This window comes from Triticum urartu, chromosome 5, assembly GCF_003073215.2.
Source record: "Triticum urartu cultivar G1812 chromosome 5, Tu2.1, whole genome shotgun sequence".
NCBI lineage: Eukaryota > Viridiplantae > Streptophyta > Magnoliopsida > Poales > Poaceae > Triticum > Triticum urartu.
Window position 1 is genome coordinate 647,531,514 of NC_053026.1, and position 26,602 is coordinate 647,558,115.

Consider the following 26,602-nt stretch of genomic DNA (forward strand, 5'->3'; position numbering starts at 1 on the left):
CAGGTACATTGGTACTAACTGCAGGAATGGACCGCCTATGAAGAAGATCTGGGTTTCCAAAAAGTGTCTGGAAAATCTTCCTGTGAATGTCTTCATGACACCTCACTTGAAGAAGACAAATCTCAAACCAAAGGCTTCATACGGTCCAATGGCTTCATACAAACAGAGGACTCACCTGAGTCACACTAACACAAATGTTTTGCAGGGAAACCATACTCAGGCACATGAGTATGAGAGCGGTTCATCGAACCGTGTTCATGTGACCAAAAATTATTCTGCTTATTCCTATGAGTATTATTGTCCACCTGCTAGACTGTTTTCTAAGGCTTCAAAGCCGAAATTCTCAGATGCTGCACTTAGACTTATTGCTTCTAAGCCACCCTTGAAGATGTGGGTGGTTAAGAAAGCTTAACTCTCTTTTGCAGGGAAAGGTCTCCAGCAGAAAAACAAAATCTTCTGATGCTATTGCTGGGGACCTTAAAAATCTTGTAGGGCGCAAGATAAAATGCCCGAATGGGATCAATATGTACTTCGTTCCTGAATCGCATGCTACTCTGCCTATTAGTCCTAATCTGGATTTAAGTTTTCATAACCCACTGGTTCGTCAAATGTTTATGCTTCACAATTCTCTTCGTGAAGCCTATCCCCCTAACTGTACTGTAGGGTACGACACCAGCGACTTCAAAATCTTCAGAATGGATTATTGACAGTGGGTGTACAAATCACATGACTGGCAGAAGAAGCCTTCTTATGGACTCAACATTACGTCCATCCGACAAGAGCCACATCACATTTGCTGACACTGGTAAAAGTAAGGTATTGGGTCTAGGTAGAGTTGCAATCTCAAAGGATCAACACATGGATAAAGTCATGCTTGTTGAATCCCTTGGCTTCAACTTAATGTCTGTCTCAATGCTTTGCGATCTGAATATGATTGTAATGTTTGGAAAATATCGCTGCCTGGTGCTAATGGAATCTGACAAATCTCTAGTGTTTGAATGGTATCGGAAAGGTGATTTGTACGTGGTAGATTTCTCAGCAGGACCACAACTTGCGGTATGCCTTCTTGCAAAAGCTTCAGAATGCTGGCTTTGGCATCGGAGGCTTGGGCATGCTGGCATGAGGAACCTCCACACCCTTGCAAAGAATAAGCATGTCATAGGCATCGAGGGCGTCAAGTTCAAGAAAGATCATTTATGCGGTGACTGTGAAGCAGGGAAGATGAAAAGGGCAAAACATCCTTCGAAGACAATCATGACTACTACACAACCCTTCGAACTGCTCCACATGGATCTTTTCGGTCCAACTCACTACTCAACTTTTACTACTACTGCTTGCCTCTATGGCTTCGTCATTGTTGATGATTACTCTAGATATACTTGGGTACACATAATCATTTACAAGACCGAAGTGCAGGATGTCTTCAGACGCTTCGCCAATCGAGCTATGAACAATTTTGGCGCCAAGATAAAGCACATTAGAAGTGACAATGGCACTGAATTCAAGAACACTGGCCTTGATACATATCTTGATACCTTGGGCATCACACATGAATTCTCAGCTCCGTACACGCCACAGCAGAATGGCGTCGTCGAACGCAAGAACAGAACACTCATTGAAATGGCCAGAACAATGCTAGATGAATACAAGACTCCAAGAAAATTCTGGACTGAAGCCATTGATACTGCATGCCATACAATCAATCGTGTTTATCTTCACAAGCTTCTGAACAAGACATCTTATGAACTCCTAACTGGCAAGAAGCCAAATGTCAGTTACTTCAGAGTATTTGGCGCAAAGTGCTGGATCAAGGACCCACATCACACCTCAAAGTTTGCACCAAAAGCACATGAGGGCTTTATGCTTGGATATGGAAAGGTTTCACACTCCTACAGAGTCTTCAATATCTTCCACTACAAAGTGGTCGAAACAGTGGATGTGCGGTTTGATGAAACAAATGGTTCACAAAGAGAGCAACTGCCAAATGTGCTAGATGAAGTCCCAGGTAGTGAATCAATCAAGCTTATGGGAACTGGAGAGATTATGCCTTCTGAAGCTCATCCTGAAGAAGAACTCATCATCTCAGCACCTGATCAACATGAAGACAATGCTCAGCATGAAGACATTCCTCCAAACAACAACGCAGATCAGAAAGAACAAAGTCTTCGCCCTATACATCCTCGTGTTGCAAATGAAGTGCAGATTGACAGAATACTTGACAGCATCAATGCACCTGGTCCACTCACTCGTTCAAGGGCAACTCAGCTAGCAAACTTCTGTGGGCATTTCGCATTCGTCTCAATATCAGAACCCAAGAAAGTTGAAGAAGCCTTCATGGAACCTGAATGGATTCAAGCTATGCAAGAAGAGCTTCAACAGTTTGAGCTGAATAATGTATGGGAACTGGTTAAGCGTCCCGATCCACGGAAGCACAACATAATAGGCACCAAATGGATATACCGCAACAAGCAAGGTGAGCATGGTAAAGTTGTCAGAAACAAAGCTCGTCTCGTTGCTCAAGGATATACTCAAGTAGAGGGCATTGACTTCGATGAAACTTTTGCTCCTGTGGCTAGGCTTGAAGCCATACGCATACTGCTGGCCTATGCAAATCATCATAACATTCTTCTATATCAAATGGATGTGAAAAGTGCCTTTCTCAATGGCAAGATTGAAGAAGAAGTGTATGTTGCACAACCACCTGGTTTTGAAAATCCAAAACATCCTGATATGGTATACAAGCTCAACAAGGCACTGTATGGCCTCAAACAAGCCCCTAGGGCCTGGTATGATACACTCAAGTACTTTCTGAAGAGCAAAGGCTTCATACCTGGTTCCCTGGATCCCACTCTTTTCACGAAGACATACGATGGTGAACTGTTTGTGTGCCAAATATATGTGGATGACATTATCTTCGGCTGCACCAATCGGAAGTACAGTGAAGAGTTTGGATATATGATGCAAGAGCAATATCAGATGTCCATGATGGGGGAGCTGAAGTTCTTTCTTGGTCTTCAAATCCGACAACAGCGCAATGGCATCTTCATATCTCAAGAGAAGTATCTCAAAGATTGCCTGAAGAAGTTCGGTATGCAAGACTGCAAAGGCTTCACAACACCAATGCCAGCCAAACATCATCTAGGTCCTGACGACAATGGTAAAGAGTTCGATCAAAAGGTATACCGCTCCATGATTGGGTCTTTGCTTTATTTATGTGCATCTAGGCCAGATATCATGCTTAGTGTTTGCATGTGTGCTCGATTTCAAGCGGCACCAAAGGAGTCGCATCACTTAGCTGTGAAGCGAATTCTTCGATATTTGGCTCACACCCCAACTCTAGGATTATGGTATCCAAAGGGCTCAGAGTTTGATTTGGTTGGATTTTCGGATGCTGATTATGCTAGTGACAAAGTTGATCGCAAGTCTACATCAGGCACATGTCACTTTCTAGGACGATCACTTGTATGTTGGTCTTCAAAGAAGCAGAACTGTGTATCTCTCTCCACTGCTGAATCTGAATACATTGCTGCTGGATCTTGCTGCGCTCAGCTTCTATGGATGAAGCAAACACTCAAGGATTATGGCATTCATCTGAAACAAGTTCCACTTTACTGCGACAACGAAAGCGCCATCAAGATTGCCAACAACCCAGTTCAGCACTCGAAGACAAAGCACATTGAAATTCGCCATCACTTTCTCAGAGATCATGTTGTGAAGGAAGACATTGATATCATACACGTCAACACTGAAGAGCAATTGGCAGATATCTTCACCAAGCCCTTGGATGAGAAGAGGTTTTGCAAGTTACGGTGTGAGCTAAATATCTTGGAATCCTCAAATGTCCTGTGATCAGGCACACATCCTAACACTTATGCATATTGATGACTTAGATGTGCAACGCACAAAGTAAAGTATATCTTCAATCAATGAAGACATACATTCTAAGTGTGAATACATTAATGTGGAATTTGACTTCGGAGCGCCACAATAATTGTGCGCCGTGTCTGGGTCTAATACTTCCTATACGGTGGGTAACGCCACCACCAAACGTTCCATTTTGAAGTGTTTAACTCATGGCGTTACCTTGCAATATCTTCACATTGGTTTGGCTTCGAACTTAACATGTCTCCATGATTATCTTCACTATGATGATTATATATATATATATGATCTAAGTGCTCTGTCCTCTACAGCATTCACTTATAGCTATGTCTTCTTGGTTGAATCTTTTGAACTAAGTGAATGTGATCGGACCCTAACATCTCTATGCTTTCTATCTCAAACTCTATCTCTCCAAGTCATATGCATTCTGTTGAAACTGTCGAATGTCTTCACTGTGTCCTTGTCAGCTGAAGACATAGAGACAACCATAAAAGTCCATTTTTAATGCTCATTTCTCCACATAAGATCCGGAGAAGCAGGAACGACCGCCCGACAATTTAGGCGTGCGTGGGACGTGGAACAAACCCCAAACTTCCGCTAACTGGCCACGCGTGCCTCAAATGCGAACCGCCAGGGGCACCTGTGTAATAGCACAGTGCCGCCTCTGAGTCTATAAATTCACACTTACCACAGTCATTATCTCCTTCCATCCTCGCACGAACCCTAGCGCCACCGCTAGCACTCGACGACGCCGGAGACGAAGCGCTTCGCTGCCGCAACCTCTCCAACGCCGTCCTCACGCTGACCGCGGACATCGTCCTCTCCGCCGTCACCATAGGTGTTTTCCGTCGCCAAGTTAGGGCACGGAGGACTGAACTGCTCGGCATCAACTTCCTTCCGTCTAGCAGTTCCAGTGTGGTAAATAAAAATTCTTTTTACAGCCTCTTTTGATCTCTTGGTTCTGTCACTTTCAACCATAAGAAGTTTCTCTTCACACCAGTTAGATCTCTCGCTGCATCTCATAACATGCCTAGTATATTCACTTGTGCTTCATAAAGTAGTTAGATTCCTCACTTGTACTAATCTATGGGTTCGTACAAATCTGGAACCAACTTCTTATCTATAAGTGAATGTCTTCGCACAATGAGGTCAATGTCTTCTAAACTGATTAATCTTCAAAACCTTCTGAGAATGCATATGACCTCTTCCCCTTCCCTCGCACCTTAATGCTGTCACAGGTACATTTCCATGGGAAAATCCTTCGGTTCTCATAGTCTGCATTCATTTGCAGAATTCCTACAGCATCACATAAACTCTCCTGAAGCCAGTTCCTGTTTGTCCAGAAAAAGAAAGCCTTTGAAGCCTTTGAAAGTTTTGAAGCCTTTCAAGTTAAAGTTTATGGCTTCAGTTGCAGCAGCAAGAAAGGGGGGCAGACAGAGACGTGAGGGAACTTCCAAGGATCTGCCTGAAGACTTGGCAGAAATGTACAAAATAGATCCAGAAGAGAGCACATGGGCAGCGCAAAACCCGAATCCAACGGATTCGGCGCTATTGGGCAGAACAGTGGTTCAAATACCGCTTCGTCATCCAGGAGTATGCTGAAAAAAATGCAATCAAGAGTCCATGGGGGGATATCTTATACAAGAACCTTATACCCAGAACCAGAGATGAAGCCATTGCTCAAGGCTTCTACCCATGCATGGTCCGAGGACCACAGCCTGATGATGCACATCCGTCGTCACTTCTCTGGTGTCGTGACGACAATCTCTTCAAACGCAACTTTTAGTTTGCTCAACAGTCTGCGAAGCTAAACAAGAAGAAATTTGGGCTTGACTTCAATCCTGGTCCCTCCTCACCAAGGGCAGATGGCACACGCGACGCGGAACCCAATATCAACGGTCCGTTTGCCAATCTTGAGGGACTGATCACCCACATCTTAGTCCAAGGGACTGCTGTGAATGACCCTCCAGCTGATTCTGAGTCTGATGAAGCTCCTGCTGTGCCGAAGCCAAAGCAGACAAAGAAACCAAAAGCTTCGAAGCCGGCCCCTGCCTCAAAAACCTCAAGGGCGAAGCCATTGAAAACTGCACCTCCTGAAGTCAGTGTGCAGTCTGAAGATGTATCCCACATCTCCAAGCCCCTGAAGGATAAGGAGCCCCAGCAACACACAGGCAAAGAGCTCACTGCTGCTGCCATTCTGTGCAGTGAAGCCATTGATCTATCAAGCGATGAAGATCTGGGCGATGACGCACTAGAACAGCTCATCAAAAGCAAGGAGGAAGCGGAAATCTTCAACAATCTGCCTCTCTTTGATGTCGCCATCATCCACAGCTTCATCGATGAATGGTTTGACACACCAGATATAAGCTTCAATGATCTGCAGCTGCCTGTTGGACTCAGCGTCGCCTTCCAAGGCGCAATTGCTTCAGAACTGGCCATTGCTCAGCGCATTGTTGAGCTGAAGCAGAAAATTGATCACGAAAAAGCTCAGTTCAAGAAGCACATGGCCAGTCTCAGCGTGCAGGAAGTGAGAAGCTTCAAAATCATGCTGCATGATCTCAAAGAAAACTTTCTGAAGAAGCGTGCTGAAGCTCAAGGCTCGCGTGAAAGGATGAAGTCATTGGCTGACAAATGTGTTCAAGCCTACAACGAGGCTGAAAAGCGCAAGGCACTTGGGCGTCCAGGCATCGACCCCAAGATGGCCGCAAAGAAGAAGAAGCAGCCTGCTGTGAGTGAACCAGAGGCGTCAAGACAAGCAGCCACTTCCATTGTCTTCCCAACCGCCACGACTGGCTCAAAGCCAAAGAGCCAGTCAACAGCTTCAGAGCTAAAGAAGACAAGAGCTGCAGAAGCTGAAGCCAAAAAAAGGAAGAGCTCTGAAGCCTCTCCTTCTGCCCCCAGTAAAAAGAAGCGCAAGACTAAGAAATCTAGGGCTGCTCCCACAGAGCCCTTGATGGTTGAACCCCTTTCTGTCATTCACCCCAATGCAGAAAGAAGACTAACAGTTCATGAGCCTGCTCCCACAGAGGCACCTGACGCTGAAGATATTCCAGCAGCCGACCCACTAGCTGCTGAACACATTGGTCATCAGGACAATGTGCAAGGTGATGCAGCCCTTCCTCAGCTTGAAACAAGCGAACCCATCAGCATTGGTCGTCCTCTGACGCCAATGGCACAAGATGAGTCATGGGCGGATCGCCCTCAGGAGGAAGAAGACATTCAGGCCCAGCCCACTCCGACACCACAAGCGTCGTCTGCGTTCCGTAGGCTTCGCAAAGGTCCACGGCCTCAAGTCCAGTCTGCAGAAATTCCGGCTGCATCAGCCGAAGACAATGAAGAAGCACCTCCAGAACTCACTCCCTCGCTCCATCAAGATGCAGTTCCCCGAGAGAACGTGCCTGAAGATGTCTCTCAAACTACTAACACTGAAGCCAATGTGGAGCCCGCCCCACCAAATGCTTCAGCGGACAGCGAAGCCACTGAGCCAGACACTTCAGTTCCTGAGTCTGCTGTAGGTCCACAATTTGACTATCACATAGAGCACAGGCCTCATGTCCAGAAGCCAGTCCCAAGGCTTCCAAGGTTCCCAGGTCCTGCATCAGCACCTGGCTCCTTTGATGTAAACAGCTTCAAGGCAGACAACACATTTTTCGATAGCTCCAAGAACCCCTATTCAAGGGAAAGGATTGTATCAGACAGGTTCTGGAGCTATTCACAGCACAGCTATTATTCTTGCATCTTATACAACCAAGGTCGCATCTTCCCACACAAGCGCCTTGAGGTTGAAGCTATTGCTGGTCTGCCATGTCTTGAGGAAGCTTTGGAATGCTTCAGGCAAGTGGGTCTGCTGCCGTTCGTGACTGATGAAGAGCACTGGAACGAAGAGCTTCTGCTTCAGTTTTATGCCACTCTCCACATCAAAGGCTACAACAGAGATCCTAAGATTTGGATCCTGGAGTGGATGACCGGAAATGTCCATCATGAAGCCAATGCATTCAATATCATTGAGCTCACTGGCCTGCCCACTCCAGACGAATTCTTCGAGGAAGGGTGTCAACTTCATTCTGAAGCAATTGAGAGCATATTTCAGAGACCTGAACCCAATATGAGTCAGATGCTCTCAATGATGAAGCCATTGCCTCAAGATGCACCCTATCCAACTGAGTTCTTCGTTGAAGACCTAGAGTACCTTCCCAGGACCATATATCATATTATCCGGCGGACTCTCTGGCCCATTAAGGGACACTCTCCACATGCCAAGATTGAGGGTGCAATGAAGACTCTCATATTCTATATCATGCATGGCAAATGCTTCAATGCACAGGATCTTTTCATACGACAACTTGCTGCGTCAGGCTTGGACTTATTTAGTCTAAAAATCTATGCCCCTTGGGTGATGAGGCTGATCAAACCGCACTCTACAATTTCGTATCAGCCCTCAGCCCGAAACCATCGCATCTTCCTGCCCGATGTGGATATCTCTGCTGAAGCAATATACCCTGAGCATGCCAAGCAACCAATAAGTCTTCAGAATGCCGAACACCAGAGCTTCACGCAGAATGTTGAAGGTGTTGAAGCCATGTCCAGGGTCTATCCTATGGCTGGCACTACACGTGCACCAGCATCAACTGAAGCCACAGATAGCACAAATGCTCCAAGACCCAAGAAGCGTGCTCGTGTCCTCACTGACCGAGAGCTTCCTGTGGCCCTTCACCAAAAGCAAGATAGGCATCATGACTGGCTGAAACGTCAGATGAAGAGCCTCTTGGTGGATGTCAATCGTCTTCGAAACCTGGCCACCAAGAATGCCTTCGTTACGCATGAGACTTGCCGTCGTACGTGGAAAGGGCTCTCAATGATCTGCACTGAAGCTGAACTTGAAGAGGATGGCTTCACAGAGCGCTTCAAATTTGATACCACACCTCCTAGGAGGGCTGTGATGCGCAACACACCGTCACTTGAAGACTCTGAGTATTCCTCATCTGCTGCCACCGTCACTGCGAGGATCATTGATGAAGATGATGATGCTACTTCACCACCACCCGCTTCAGCACCTCAAAGCTCGGCACCGCCAAACAACTCCACCGACCCTGCTGCGCCTGGGAACGCGTAGAAAACTCTATGTCTTCAAACCTTTTTGGTCATTCTTGACAAAAGGGGGAGAAGCATATGATGTTTATAGTCTTCAAGCGGGTCAATATGGGCGGGTTCCTTGTTTTGTTATACTTGCTTCGTGTTTGCAACTCTTGTTTTGCTTCATTTGGTTCTTTTGAGTTGTAAACACTAAAACTCGATGGTCGTCTGCTACTTGTTTTACCACTCCTTTTGCGAAGATAAATTCCGCATGTGCGACGATAAATTCCGCACTCATCTCATTCTGCAGACGTCCATTTCCCATTATGCATGTTATTATCTTCATATACTTTCACATGCATAGTAGATTGTCATCATAAGCTGAAGCTGATCTCCACAAGTACAACCTGCCATGTGCATTTGCATTCCAAAAGCAAATTAACTTATATGCACATCTTCAGGGGGAGCACTTGCAACTTATGATGGCAATTCCTTTATAGACTTCACACTTTATATTCCCTGTTGAAAACTTCAACTAGTTTGTCATCAATCACCAAAAAGGGGGAGTTGTAAGTGCATCTAGTGCCACCCCTAGTTGGTTTTGGAGTATTGACGACAAGCCTAGTTGAGGGACTAATGTGTTTGTGAGAATTGCAGGAAAACACAGGTAGAAGTCCCTCATTGATTCGGTTTTACTACCAGAGATGACCCCTAAAAATGTATGAAGACATTGAAGACAAAGGTGGTATATGAAGATATTCACATTGGAGACTATGACAACAGAAGACATGTTATGAAGCCTATGGAACTCGAAGACTTAGATCCTTCATAGTTCTTTTTATTCTTGTTGAGTCATAGGAACCACCGTACTGTTAAGTGGGGTCCAGGAGAACCAGTCAGAATGACTGAAGTGATGCCTAAATCAAAAACCTATGTCTTCGAGTGAAGACAATGAGAGCGAATCTTGTCCAGAGCCGGACAAGTCAGCTTTGCTTGTAGCCCAAGTAAAGTTGCCATGAGAGTTCGAAATCTGACCGTTGAGACACGTGTCAGTTCCTTAGTGACCCAGGGTCATTTCGGACAAATCAGGTCGGGTTGCCAAGTGGGCTATAAATAGCCCACCCCCACAACCATAAACGGTTGGCTGCTCAGATTTCAGTGCACGGCTTTTGTCGTTTGAGAGCAACCCACCTCGAAGCCTTTGAGAGAAAATTCCTAGTGAGGAGAAAAGCCCTAACCACCCAGAGCCAGAGTAAATTGGGCATCACTTAAGTCTTCTTGTCTGTGTGATCTGAAGACTTATTACACTTGAGGACTGTGAATCCTCCAGACGGTTAGGCGTCGCGTTCAGAGCATCCAAGAGACATTGTGGATTGCCAGTGAACGAAGTCTGTGAAGGTTTGGGAGTCTACCTTGAAGACTTACCAGAGTGATTGGGCGAGGACTATGTGACCTTAGCTCAAGGAGAATACGGTGAGGACTTGGTGTCCTGAGCTGTGTGTTCAGGACTGGGTGTCCAGGACTGTGTGTCCTAAGGTTTAATACCTAGCCGCTCCAACCAGACAACGTACAGTTGTCACAGCAACTGGAACTGGTCCAACACATCATTGTCTTCAACGAGTCACTGGTTTCATCTTCACTTCCTTTCTTACTGTTACTCATTGTGAAGTCATTGCGTGCTGCTCTATCTTTTGTCTTCACAACGTGAATGTGATCTGTTTGGCTTCATAACTTCTTCCTACATGATCCTTATTACACTGAAGCTGTTTGTCACTGTGCTTTCACTCTATTGAATACATGACCATGGCTGGCCTAGTGTAATCTAACTTCCGCTGCATAGTAATAGGCACAATCTTCACTGTTTGTCTTCATAACTCCCAAGTTCTGAAGACTTTCATAAAAATCGCCTATTCACCCCCCCCCCCTCTAGTCGATATAACGCACTTTCACTAAACCCTATGAGATGGGATGAATTTTGTTTTGAAGGAACAACACAATGCTAACATTCTTAAATCCAACCCCAAGAAGCCAATTATTAGTATGATGAGAGTGCTGGTTAGTCCAATGTCTCACCAAAAAGTTATAGTGATGTTAGAAAACAGAATTTGTCCAACTACAAACATAAACTTAGTAATTTGTTCATCACTAAATTTATTTGGAAGTATAATTCGACTAAGAATTATTAGCATAAATAGATTTTAATGGCACCTTTTGTAGTGGAGTATGTAGATCCAAGTGCTACCATACATATACACTGAAAACAATTCCAATCTGAGAACTTTATCGACCTGGGGGACAAACTAATATTAATGAAGTGTTTCTCAAGAATAACTCCGTGACATTCAAATGTTGTCAAGTTCAACAAAAATATAGTCCATTATATATTCGTGTGAAAACTGATCTCATGGCGCCATTGTTTTGTAGACATGTGTGTAGAATATCCTAGATACCTTCCAACACATGTAATTGTGTTTCTTTTCTAACACTGAGTAGCATGGTATTAGCAAATTAAATAAAAATAGAGAAACAATCGTTAGATTATTCTTTCCGAAGAGCCAGATGTAATTGTCGATTTTTGGAACTTCGACGTGGATGTGTTTTTCTTCATTAGTTGCAGGTGGGGCTGAGAACCTTTTTATTTGTACGTGATTGTTTTCATTTTTATTTGCTGGAACTTGGCTGTAGGTGTGGAGGACTTTTTTTTGTACATGTACGTGTTGTCTTTTTTCTTCAATTATTGGACGTGGGTGCTGAGGAATTTTTTTATGTGATGGATTTTTTTGTACGAAGTCGATTTTATATTTATTTGATGGAACTTGGACGTGGGTGTGGAGGTCTCTCTTTTGTACATGTACACCTTTTTTTCAATTAATGGGCGTGGGTGCTGAGGACTTTTTTTACGTGATGGATTCATTTTTTCCTGGAACATGGAGCGTGGGTGTGGAGGATTCCTCCTTTTACATGTACGTGGTGTTCTGTTTACAAATAGATGTGGGTGTGTTTTTTTAAGGGGAGACGTGGGTGATAGGACTTCTTTTTATTTACGTGATAGATTTTCTTTTTATCTCAAATTTTTTGCTAGAGGACGTGGGTGCCGAAGAACATTTTCTTTTCTTTTTTGATGGGTAGATATATTTCCTTTTAATGTTTGTACATGTACGTGATGATTTTCTTTACAAATAAATAAGAAATAGATCATAACCATTAAATTTCTAATCTAACGGCTAAATTAATCTTGTTAATGTGGACTAATGTGGAAACTCTTGTGGTGCCTCCAATTAGTAAATATATAAGAGCTGGCCATCAATTGGAACCGATTAGGCGAGCACAACCAATGGATTGAAAAGAATGAAAATGACCCACCAATGCCTTTAATAAGATATCCCACCCACGTAAATAAAATCCAACAACCTTTCGACTTAGAGGCATAGCCGCATGGTAGTTTTGTCACAAGAGGGGTAATCTTCACACAATCCCATGTACTAAATATAAAGGGATAAAGAGTTGGCTTACAATCGCCACTTCACACAATACATAAATAATCCATACATCATTCAAATACACTCAAAGACCGACTATGGTCAAATCTGAATAAAAAGGAAGATACACCCCAATTGCTAGATCCCCGATCGTCCCAACTGGGCTCCACTACTGATCATTAGGAAACAAAATGTAATAACGACCTAGATCCTCGTCGAACTCCCACTTGAGTTCGGTAGCATCACCTGCACTAGTATCATCGGCACCCGCAACTGTTTGGAAGTATCCGTGAGTCACGAGGACTCAACAATCTCACACCCGCAAGATCAAGACTATTTAAGCTTAAGGGTAGGAAAGGGTGGTGAGGTGGAGCTGCAGCAAGCACTAAGCATATATGGTGGCTAACATAGGCAAATAAGAGCGAGAAGAGAAGCAACGCACGGTCGAGAAGGTAGAAGTGATCAAGATGTGATCCTGAAAACTACTTACGTTCAAGCATAACACAAGAACGTGTTCAATTCCCGGAATCCGCCGAAAAGAGACCATCATGGAAACACACATGGTTGATGCATTTTAATTAAGTCAAGTGTCAAGTTCTCTACAACCGGATATTAACAAATTCCCATCTACCACATAACCATGGGCATGGCTCTCGAAAGTTTATACCCTACAGGGGTGTCCCAACTTAGCCCATCACAAGCTCTCACGGTCAACGAAGGATATTCCTTCTCCCGGGAAGACCCGATCAGTCTCGGAATTCCGGTTACAAGACATTTCAACAATGGTAAAACAAGACCAGTAAAGCCGCCCGATGTGCAGACAAATCCCGATAGGAGGCGCACGTATCTCATTCTCAGGGCACACCGGATGGTCCAGACGTCGGGTTGGCATAGACCCTGGTTTCCCAGGGGGGCGCCGGACACCGCCCAGTTTGGACCAACACTGAGAGGAGCACTGGCCCCGGGGGGGTTTAAAATAAAGATGACCCTTGAGTCTGCGGATCCCAAGGGTAAAAGTCTTAGGTGGCAAATGTTAAAACCAAGGTTGGGCCTTGCTGGAGGAGTTTTATTCAAAGCGAACTGTCAAGGGGTTCCCATAACCTAACCGCGTAAAGAACGCAAAATCAAGAAACATAACATTGGTATGACGGAAACTAGAGCGGCAAGAGTGGAAGAAAACACCAGGCATAAGGCCGAGCCTTCCACCCTTTACCAAGTATATAGATGCATTGAAGTAAATAACATATAATAATGATATCCCAATAATATCCATGTTCCAACATGGAACAAACTTCAACTTCACCTGCAACTAGCAACGCTATAAGAGGGGCTGAGCAAAAGCGGTAACATAGCCAAACAACGGTTTGCTAGGAAGGAGGGTTAGAGGATTGACATGGAAATATGGGAGGCATGATATAATAACTGGTAGGTAGCGCGACATAACGATAGGGAGAACAACTAGCAAGCAAAGATAGAAGTGATTTCGAGGGTATGGTCATCTTGCCTGCAATGTTCTTAGAGTTGTCGAAAGCTTGATCCTCGCTAGCGTACTCAACAGGTTCCTCGGTCATATACTCGTCTCTCGACTCTACCCAAGTCAAGAACATAAGCAAAGGAACAACAATCAATCACGATGCAATGCACAAGCAACATGATGCAATACATGGCATGATATGCAAGATATGATATGCAATGCATATGCATGCACCGGAAGGGAAAGAATGAACAAGGCATCAACTTGGCAAAACAATTATGCCGCTGGAAAGATGAGATGATTTCGGTTGAAATCGATATAAAGATCACCGGAAACGGATGCACGGGTTGTAAATGGCAAGCAAAACAAGAATGGTGCAAAACTGTGATTAACAACATGATGGCACTTAGAATGCAACAAGAAACTAAGCTACTGCACTCCAACATATCAACAAGGCATATGTCAGTCATGTACAAGAGATGCTTGACAAAACATGAACACTGAGCTACGACTAAATCACACAAGAACAGGTTCAAACAAGCATGGCAAAAGTGCAAAAGATATCAGCTTCACAGACTTAGTGAAAATACTAACATGTCAAAAACAATATCAGGAAGCAATGTTTAGAGCAAGCAACCAACATGCTACGGGAACACATAATAGCAAGCAAAGGCATGGAATGATTTTACTAAATGCATAGAACAAAACTCCCTTACTGAACATGAGCCAAAAAGGCACATAAGATATGATGGAACCCATGTAAACATAGTAAGTTTTATTAACAATTTCAGACTTAGAAGAAAAATAGAGCATGACATAAACAGATTTATGATAGCAACTTTGCGAGCTCATGCCACCCACGACAAAGAATTAAATGACAACATAAGCATACCAATAGCAAGATGACATGTTCATGAAGCTAATCATGGCAAGAGCAAGTTCATAGGATGCATGTATCACTAGCAACAACCATGGCAATTTTGATTAACATGTTAACATTCTACCAGGAACATTTTAAAGCAAAAGTAGAGCAAGCAAAAGACATGCTAGAGCACTACATAATTGCAAACAGGGGCATTAATGGATAGAGCATATCCACATGTTCAAAACAACCTCAGTTAAGTATCTCAAAACAATTATGGATCTCATGGTAGCATCAAGTTTACATGGCATCAAAATAACAGCAGGAAAAAGACAGCAAAATCGTAAGTCCCTGAAAACAGCAACATCACAGAGCCTAGTTTGCATGTTTGTTCTAGTCACCACATATATCACAAAAATACAAGACTTGCACCCCTGTAAAGATGTCATGTTGTAGTTCAAAACTCATTTAGACCTCATGCTCATAGCATGCACACATCAAGTGCAACAATAAAGACAAATCACCATGATCTGATAAGTACCAGCAGCTAACATTTTATAGAACTCTTGCATCAATGCAAATGGCATCATAATGGACAGTAACATGCATGGAAATGCTTCTAACATGAAGAGCTCAATGAGACAAATATTTTTGACATAACATATGCATGAATCGGAGCTACGAGCACCCAGATGTGGCATGATGAACAGGGCATCAAAATATCACAGGAAAATGACTTAGTGAAATTTCACCTCGCCCAGATCCTGATCTAGGGTTTCGTGGATTTCGAGGTTCGCCGGTGGACTCGCCCGGAGTACTAGCCGGAGTGGAAGGAGACGGCCGGCGTTGAGGGAGGAGCTCGCCGGAGAGTAGGGGGGCGGATCTGGTGCGGGCATGGAGGAGCGGCGGCACGCGGTGGAGGAGATGGCGCACGGCGCGCGGCGTGGCGGGGCGGCGCCGACGCTCGTCGGCGGAGCGGAGGCGAGGCACGGGCGGCGAACGGGCGCGGCTCAGGCTCCGGGGGCCGGCCACGGGCTTGGCGGGCCGGCGGCGCGCGCGGTGGCCGGAGTGCCACGTAGCGCGTCCTGGTTGGCTACGCGGTGGCGGCGATTTTTGTCCGGCGGGATCCGGACGTTTCCGGCGGCGGCGGGGAGAATTTTAGGGTTTGGACTGCGAGATTTTTGGAGGGGTGCACATATTTATAGGTAGAGGGAGGTAGGAATGTCCAAATGAGGTGCGGTTTTCGCCCACACGATCATGATCCGATGGCGGAGAACGTGGAGATGGCTTAGATGGGTTATTGGGATGTTTTGAAGGGGTGTTGGGCTGCAACCCAAAGACACTTTTGCGGTTACCCGGTTAACCGTTGGAGCATCAAACGGCCTCCAAATAGAACGAAATTTGATAAGCGGTTTCCCGGTGGTGTACCAAGGCCACTTGACAAATCTCCGCCGATTCCGAGAACGTTTAACTCCCCCTCACGAAAAGAAACAAGAGGGGTGCGCCGGTGCATGTGGGAGTGTCGGATTGCGAAACGGACAACGGGGAAAATGCTCGGATGCATGAGACGAACACGAATGCAAATGCGATGCACATGATGACATGATATGAAATGCATGACATGAACAAAATGCAAAACTAAGACAAAAACCCAACCACGAAGGGAATCTCATAACTTAAAGCCGAAAATGGCAAGAGTCGGAGTTACAGATATGGCAAGTTACATCCGGAGTGTTACAACACTCCACCACTATAAAAGGATCTCATCCCGAGATCTAGGACTGAAAGAACTCTAGATATTCAGAACGGAGTGATCCTCGCGTTCTCAGGTGGCTTCTCGGTCGGAATGGTGTGACCACTTCACTTTCAGGAATTTGATTGACTTATTGCGAGTCTTGCGCTCGGTTTCTTCAAGAATAGCAACGGGATGCTCATGATAAGATATATCTTCTTGGAGATCAATCTCTTTGAAGTTGATGGTGCGCTCAGGAGTCTTGAAGCACTTGCGAAGCTGTGACACGTGAAACACATCGTGCACATTTGGGAAGTTGGACGGAAGCTCAAGTTGATAGGCGAGGTCGCCTCTTTTCCCAATGATCTTGAAAGGACCCACGTATCTAGGGGCAAACTTCCCTTTGATACCGAAGCGACGAGTGCCTTTCATTGGAGAAACGCGGAGGTAGACACGGTCTCAGATCTCGAAAGCCAAGTCACGGTGCTTGCTATCATAATAACTCTTCTGGCGCGATTGCGCAGCTTTGAGATTTTCACGGATGACTTTACACATTTCTTCAGCTTCTGTGATTAAGTCATTGCCAAGAAGTTGGCGTTCAGCAGTCTCTGACCAATGGAGATTCATCATCGTTTCCCCAACGTTCTGCAATGGTTGCTCCTCTCCTATGGCATGCATGTCCATGAGCACCTAGATGCCGCCGATGGAGATCCATCATCTTTCCCCAAGGTTCTGTAATGGTTGCCGGCCCCAAAGTTGCCGGTGCGTACAAAGCCCACCTGCCATCTTCGCACTACATGTGCAGAAGGGCCTCTTCACCCAGCCATGCTCGTACGAATACCTTTGGATCAGACAGATAGTCAATGGATCAAGATGATGCATGCTGGCCAGCCAACAACAGTCAGATACTCAGCCTGAAGGTTAACATAGATGACGTATTCAGATCAGACTCAGGTGAAGCTGTTGCAGGGGTACTGATCTGGGACCTTGAGAGCTCGGTTCTGTGCGTAGAGTGCAAGAAGCTTATCAGGTGTTCAGATGTGGAAGAGGCTGAAGCTAGGGTATGTAATGAAGGGCAGAAGGTTATCATGCGCAGTTAACAGAAGATAATTTTGACATGGAGTCGGACTATGCAACGGCTATTAGAAACATCATATCGGAACAGCTATGTCGGACGTTCTAGAGGGATGTGCCTACCTCTCAATCCAGGAGTGCTGTAAGAGGCATCGAAGTATTAGCTTCAGCAAAGTTGGAAGAGAGAGCAACAAAGTGGCAGATGAATTAGCAAAGTGTTCATAGCCAAAAGACTGACATGTTTGCTGGCAACATCTGTAACTTTTTGATCTTCAATGTTTAGTGGTAATAGTGCAGATCCACATACTAGGTAATTTGTTCTCTTTCCCCAAATAAAAGTACCTATACGTACCTGCTCAGATTTTGAATGATGGCAAGTGTCTGCGGCCATGGCAAGACAATTAATAATGCATGTAATTCAAGTGTTTTTATTTTTTAATGGATCACATACACTGACTATATACAATATATAACTTGTCCAGCTGTTGTTTAGAGAGAATCTGTAGGTCGCCTAGACTTATGCTTCGGACATACACCTATGAATTTGTAAATGATAGGCATCTGCTTAAGCTTATTATGCACGTGATTTATGGCTACCTCTCATTCAATCTATTGTTTATAAGTTTAAAGTTTTTGTGAAGATTCATTTATGACCACTACTGATATAAGCTGATCTTCGTCAGGTTCAGGATTTTCTTTGTCTCGATGGCTTCTATATAGATGTAATTAGATGCTCTATTGTCATCAATGAACCATGACCATTGGATGAAACTAAGGCAAGAGAAGATCACAACCGTACTACGAGTCATTGAAGCTGAACTAAACGTGTATGAGTCTACCAACCTATCTCCATGGCACATGACATACATGACCTTCCGATCCAGTTGATCTTTGTCTTTACCATCTGTGGGCGTGTGTAGGAGTAAAGCTGCTGAGAATCACAATGCAGACATGGTTGTAATTTTACCATGTCGACGTCACTAACTGGTATGTCTAGTGTTTGCTACATATATGTGTGGCAATGTTGGTTATTTTTTTACAAATGCTGTAAATTATGCTAGGATAGAACTAGAAGGAGATTAAGTGGCTGCTCGGATGAACACATAGCTGGCAAGTATTGCTTCACCTAGGCTAATGTGTTACTTAATGCAAAGCATGAAGCGCATGCAAAATGTTGCCATCTGCAATAAAAAACATGATATTCTTGTAGTCTGTTTTATCTACATATAATACACAACAATTTTTGCTACTGCCATAGGATCTGCTATTGCCATATGATCAACTAGATGGATGTAGTTTGTGTTAGAGCTAGATGGATTTAGCTGTCTCCCCGCGCTCCATCAGTTATTAAACTATGATCATTTTGACAAATGTGCAGTCGTGTTGGAGCTTCAGATGGCAAAAGCACACAAGGATGACGACAACAATATCATTTTATATTGTGTGAAGACAGACAAGTTTATCTCGGAAACTATGTTTCTGAAATAATCCTTTTACTAGGCATTTTAGTCGCATAAGAACAAATGGTCAAAGTTATGTTTCGAAGACATGTTAAAGTGTGATCAAGTCATTAAACTATGTTTCTAAAATAATTCTTTTACTAGGCATTATAGTCGCATAAGAACAAATGGTCAAAGTTATGTTCCAAGACATGTTAAAGCGTGAGTCAAATTATTAATCTCGGATCCGTTTTGAAAAAAAATGTTAGGTTATGTACCATGATGGAGCTCTAGCAAAATGTTATTATTAATTATCTTTGTCACTGATGTCAACTTCCTTGGCCAAGATCATCGCAACCTTCTCGCGCAGTCGCTACCCTCATCTCAGGTACCTATGGTCCCTATCTACGGTCTTAACCCTCACATGTTCGTTTGATTGCTATGTGTGATTCTCATAGATTGGCACATGGATGGAGAATAAACTTAAGTTTCAGATTGATGTGTTGAACATTACTATGTCATGGATGAGTTCTTGCAGGAAGTGTTCAAAAGCATGTTTGCCAAGGAGGACAGCTAAGTGATTAATTTTCCCATGACATCTCGCATGTTGTTGTTAATTAGTAATAGTAGATTCTCCCACATAGGTTTGCCCCCTTTTAGACAACAACACTTAAACCAACCCTTTCTGTTTGTGCAGATTCCCATGTTTAGAAAGAATTGGTACCAGACTTTTCCACTAGCAGAAAGCGGAGCTTTATTACCGGTTCGTAAGGGCCTTTAGTGCCAGTTCTGCAACTGGCACTAAAGGGTGGAGACTAAAGCCCCCCCCTTTAGTACAAGTTCGGCACGAACCGCCACTAAAGGCCCACCATGTGGCGTGACGCCGTGGTATGGGGGACCTTTAGTACCAGTTCGTAACCGGTACTAAAGGTATTTTTTAGTAGTTTTTTTCAAAATTTTGGAGAAAATTTTGATTTTTTTTTATTTTCAATTTTCTAAGTTATTTGGTGATTTAGTATCTAATCACCCATCTTAATTGCTCAAGTGTGGATCACTCATTCCAAATTGTCTAGGGCGTGTTTGGTTCAAGTTTTGAACAGGAGTCGCATTGCATACACTTCTCAACCTAGGCTGGTTGAGCAAAAACAGCCCCAAATGCGTCAGCTGCAAGTTGTTTGGTTGCGTGCATCGAGGGTCGCTGCATTAGGTAATACGCAAGTGCACTTTGTTTGGTTGCCTGTATTAGCCCATGTGGCACATGAACACGGTGTTTGGTTGCCCGCATGGGGTGTGATTAAGAGCTAGCACTTGCACTTAGCACACAGGGTTAAGAGCTAGAAGAGGGAGGGGGAGAAGAACAGTAGTGTGCGCCGGACCATGGCGACTGCGGTGGATAGTGGCTATGGTGCCGTGTTCAACATGACGAGCATGGAGTCGTCGACGAGCGCCCCCGTCGGCGGCACGGCGAGCGACACCGTCGACGAACTACTTGCGGTGCTCGCGCAAAGACAGTCGACAAAGGAGGAGAATGCAGTGCTCGCGCCATGGTATCGTGAGTGAAGTGGATGAGAGAGGAGGCCGAGATGATTGACGCCGGGAACGACTCCAGTGTTGTAGGGCGAGAGAGAGGAGGCCAAGATGATCGACCCCGTCGGCGGTGCGGCGAACTGCAGTGTGCACGAAGGCAGAGGACATAAGAAAACAGTGTGCGCGCCATTGCGCCGTCAGTGCAGCAGGAGGACGACAGAGAGTAGGCCGAGATGAGAAACGCTGGAAACGACTCTAGTGTAGTAGGACGTGGGCAAGGAGATCAAGGGGAAGAGCGTCGGCGTCGAGAGGAACGAATAGGAGAGCTCTGAGTAGAGGACAGAGGAGCTCGACATGGCAGTGTCAGTGCAGTAGACTGTTGTTCATAGAGAGACGAAGCTACGATCGTCGAAACCAAAAACTTACAACACGAATGTTGTGAGGAACTACGAGATTAGGCTGCTGGTCAAAGGAAATTTCAAATGATCGATCGTGCGCGACGAATCTGACAAAATTCATTCAGAATAGCTCCAAACGGGAACACGAAATTAAGAACTTACGACCGATGAAACCACGAAATGATTGCCTGAATGGAACCGTAGCATCGAGGTGCATCTTTTTCGTGTAGAGCTTACCTCAAACCGAAGCACCATTGTGTAGATCAGAGGGGCATGGAAGAGAGGAGATTAGGGAGGAGCTTAGTGAAGGTTGAAGAAGACACCACGTAAACAGCTCGCATCCCTCCCGTTTCTCCTCGTGCATGGGCCCGCTCGCTGCGCTTCCGCTCGGCCTGGCTCCAGAGAAACTGCCGATTCCTGGATTCTCAGCGAGCCAGGCCCAGAGGTGCTTTAAATTTCATGCTATGTAGGCCCAGCAGTAAAACCAGACAACCAATCAGCCCATTCCCTTCCCGCGCGGGCCTGGTTGGGCCTCCTGTAGGCAACCAAACACGCCCCTAACATCCCGGCCGGTCACCCATCCTCTCACTACCGTAGCCTAAGCATGCTTAACTTCAGAGTTCTATTCCCCCTACTTTCCAAGTCTGCACTTGTTGTTTTTCTGACAACCGTAAGCTGTCAATCCTGTTAACCCTCAGGAGTTTAGCATGAGCATTAGGTCACACGTTTCACTGTTTGAGTTTGAAACTATTATTCTAAAAAACAGTAATTATTTACTAACACTAATATTTCTTGAATAAGTAGTTTGAGCATAGTTTGGCCACAATTTGACCATAGTTTGACCAAAATTCAAAAAAACTGAAATAATTATTTAATAACACTAATATTCTTGAATAATTATTTAGTAACACTAATATTTTTTGAATAAGTAGTTTGACCAGAGTTTGACCAAAATTCAAAAAAAACTAAAATTTGAGCATATCTTTTTTTCCTTTTGGAATTTGAGAATTCTAAAAATTGACAAAAAGGCCGTAGGGGGTGTGGGTGGGGTAGAGTTTGACCAAATTAGTGGATTTTCGTGCTGAACATTTTGATATATTGTACGTTTTTCCCGACATCGTATGCAAAAGTTATAGCCGTTTTACTTTTTCATAACACTTTTTTGCAAAACATGTCCAAATTTAAGTTTTTTAATTTTCCTAACTAGTAGATGTAGTAATATAACTAAATCTCGAAGAATTTTATTTTTTGAATTTTTTTATCATTTTCTTTTGTTTTTTTAAAACTGAAATGGCGATACACCGAGGGGGGGGGGTCGAGTTTGAAAATTGCCCTATAGTCCCGGTTTGTGTCTCCAACCGGGACTATAGGTCAGACCCCTTTAGTCCCGGTTCGTGGCACGAACCGGTACTAAAGGGCTAACCTTTATAACCGGTTTGTTTCACGAACCGGGACTAAAGGGGATCGTGGGGCCCCGGCCTGACGCTAGCCTGCCATCACCCCTTTAGTACCGGTTTGTGGCATAAACCGATACTAAAGGTTCAACACGAACCGGCATTAATGCATAGTCGTTTGAACTGGGACTAATGGTACCATTAGTACCTGGCCAAAATCAAACCGGGACTAATGTGTCTCACGTTAGGTCCTTTTTCTACTAGTGTTCTTATGCTAATTCATTAGTCAACAAACTATTGTGTAACTAGCGTTCTGGAGTTTTCCTAGGACTCCTGATCTTGTCTACCTGTTAGATTTAGCAATGATAAATGACCCTTCCATGGATATGCAGCTGTAGAATCTCAAGAAAAAAAGATTTCTCCTATTGGCTTCTATAAACACATTCCAGTCCTAGATAATTCGTGCATCATAATAAGTGACTTTGATCTCCTCGAGTGTAGGTTGCCGAGCTAATAAACTATCAAAAATCAGTGGCATATCCTTAGATGATCTTCATCAACTGAAGGACCAGTTGGGAGCTGAACTAAAGGAGCATGAATTTTAAAATAATTCTTTGCTAAATCTTGTGGGATTTAAAGCTGGAAAATGTGTTTCGTTCCCACTGTTTTGTGTATTCGAAGAGCGCACATGGTCAAAAGAGAAGAAAGTCAAAGGAAAAAAAATCTTCTGGTGTGATGGAGACGAGGCTAAAAAAATATAAATATATCCTTGCCATATATGTTAGCTTTTGCAGAGGATTTCAATTTTCAGTAAGCATGCCACTCTGTACTCCTTGCCCATTTAATTTTACATATACTCATTTTTTTCAGATAAAATGTTTAATAAATCAGCTAGAAAAAATTTATATTTTCCATTCCCAGTTGCAGCGTAGCATTAACTTTTCCTCAACTGTCAAATGATATAGAATTAGACTATTCCTAGCATTTGTAGTATTCCAATTCGGATGTATATCAAAATGTACCGAGTACATAAAATAATACATTTTTTTACCTAATTCCAAGTTTCTCTTTATCTATATTTTAGGGGCGTGATTTCCTGTTTGGATCTGCCAAATAGCTCATGCAACACATTCATCTTTTACGGATGCTTTTGGATTGGTATTTGCCATCAAGGTAATTATTATAACATTAAATTTTAGTGGAATATGAGGTTTTTTGTTGCTTTATATGAGCACAATATGATTAACAAGGTATGCTTTATAACAAGAACAGTCATTTTTAATGTCTACAGATGCTTGTGGATTGTTTTCTTATTTCACGGAAAAATGATTATATTAAAGGGAAACAAGATTTTTTTGGGCATCTATATGAAAATTAATGAAAACTAACAAGTGCATAATACTGAAGAAAGAAACTGGTCGGAAAAATTGGAAAGCATATATCCATATCTGTACGAGAGGAATCACCAGAGAGATTTTTTAAAAGAAAGGGCAATATTATGTCCAAAGAACGAAATAGCTTTCAACATAACTTAGTATATAATGGATCCACTGCAAGGTCAACAGAAAACTTATCTAGGTTGCAATATAGTAGGCAAGCAACAACCATAAATGCAGAAACGAACATGTTATATCCATCGAAACTCCTGAACAGCTTACCATTTCCTGGAATCCCAAATCACGTGCTAAAATTAACAGTTGGCATGCCTGTGATGCCCCTACCTAATATGAACCAAAGTTTTGGGTTATACAATGGCACAAGTATGACGATTATTCAACTTGAAGAAGATTCATCAAAGCACAACAGGAACAAATAAGGGAGGAAATGTATATATTCCACGAATAATCATGTCACCAGCTGGAACAATTTGGTTCTTCATTCTAAAAAGGATACGATATCATATGTCAGGTCGCTTTTGTATGACTAACCACAAAATTAACCTAGGGGCAATCTCTAGACAAGATAGGAGTATATCTACCTAAATAAGCTTTCACACATGGATAGTTATATGTAGCATTCGCAAGGGATGGACCGTGGGTAATGCTAAATGATCAAGATTAAAATAAGGATGACGTGGTTAAGAAAATAATCTAATATATTCTAAAGGTATGAACAATTAACACACATTCAACATGATGCTTCTTTGACTAGCTCTACTGGCCAATTACATAAGAACAAGTACATGTATAGAAATTTAGTACACTGCAAACCATCCTAAAAATAAAAAGTGACTTACCTATGCTCATTTGATATGGTAGGACGGATATGGTGATTCCTCAACTTTTAACTCACCAGCGTGCCGAACATGCATATCTTATGTGATATCTGACTCTTCAAGCTTATTATGTAATGCAAACCAAAAGTGACAACATTAGGGCATTTATCTATACCTCTATACCTACTAATAAAGCAAGGTGCGTTTCTTCAATTTTTTCATCCGTTCACTGTATTATTTTTTAGATTTTGTATTATTCAAGGTGATACTAATTTTGTGTGTCCGCGTGGGAGAAAAGGAAAAAATGTTCGTCCAAAATCGGCCCATCGTAGCCTGTCCAGCTAGAGATGTGCGCTCTGGCCCATTGAATCCCGCAAAAAGAAAATTTGCTGCTGGGCAGGATTGAAATCGTGACCAGCGTCCCAGTATAGCACGTTGCGTCCACCTCATCTAGATAGTGCTTGTGTATATAAATAAGAGACAATTCGTAAAATGCTTAAATAGTCCCACCTCGCCAACATACACACAAGTCCACCTATTTATATAGTTATGAAAATCAAAATTAATAAGCCGCCATGAGGATCAAGACCCAAATTAAGTAGGCGATTGTTGCGACCTTAAAAGGAGGAAATTAATGAAAAGAAACACTCCATCCTTTCCGGTTTATAAGGCTTATCTTAAAATTTTAGTTTTTCCATTTTATAAGGCTCAATTTGGTTGTTCCCCATCACATGTTCAGACTTCAAGGTGCATTAAATCATTGCATGCAATTATTAAGAGAAAACTGACCAATGCATGCACTTTATGCATACATGCATTGCAATTAATGCATTCATAAACATAATTTTTTGAGGAAAACAAGAGCATTAATTAGGTGCTTTTGCAAACTATAAAAAATATTCCACCACTCATCATCTACATTGGTTGATGAGATTTTTGAATTGAGCCTTATAAACCAAAAAGCAGGGAGTATATTCTGACTTGCTAGAATTAAAGGGAAATAAGAGATACGGAATTGAGCCATATATGGTGGGAATTAATATGCAGCCAATCGCGTGGATTGATGGAATTAATGGAATAGAATGTAGGAGTATTAAATAGATCATGGTAAATAAGACATGAAATAAATACAGGATGTTGTTGAGACCTTGGAAAGAAAAGATTCATAGGAAACCCGCAGCCAACAATGTGGCACATGCCCAATAGAAAAGTCCACAGTGTGGGGACCTTAAAATAGAAGGAATTAATGGAAAAAAGAGATTCACACCGCTGCAACCATCAGATCTTCCTGATGGTAGTGACACTGTTGTCGTAGGCTACAATAGCAAAGATTGCTATCGGCTACACAACACGTTCATATGTTAAATAGTCCCGTCTTTCTCATTTATCCTGCAACCCATCAATTTATATACATCTGGGTATCAACAAGTTGTTTTGGGAATTTATAAGCAGAGGATGAGGCGATGATCTGATTTATCCCCAGAGAAACAGGAGATGAGGTCGAGAAAGGCCTAATTAAAGGTTGCGAAATGAGTCCATGAAATACATTAGAGGAATGGAATTAAATGTTGCGCAGTGAACAACAACACCGTCCAGAGAAATTATCCATGCATCAAACAGAGGGAATGAGAAAGGGAGTATCGGAAGTTAATTTTGTGGTCTAAAAATTACGCATGCGGTTCAAAGTACAATGTTACACGTTAAATACTTAGGACGCCTTAAACCAAATTACGCATGTAGTATTACATCTTAAGTAAAATATTTATCCTTTTTAATCGACAATCTCTCACTTTTCTAGGGGCTGACAAACCTTTGTGTGTCCCTCCCTCCACTTCGGATGATGTTTCGGTGCATCGGTGGACTAGCCTCTTTTTTGTAGTGCAACACAAGGCGTTGCACTTACACATACTATTTTCACGCACTAAATTTAATATACATCAAATATTTTTTTCCCGTTACAACGGACGGGCATATTTACTAGTACTAATAAAGCAAGGTGCGTTTCTTCAATTTTTTCATCCGTTCACCGTATTATTTTTTAGATTTTGTATTA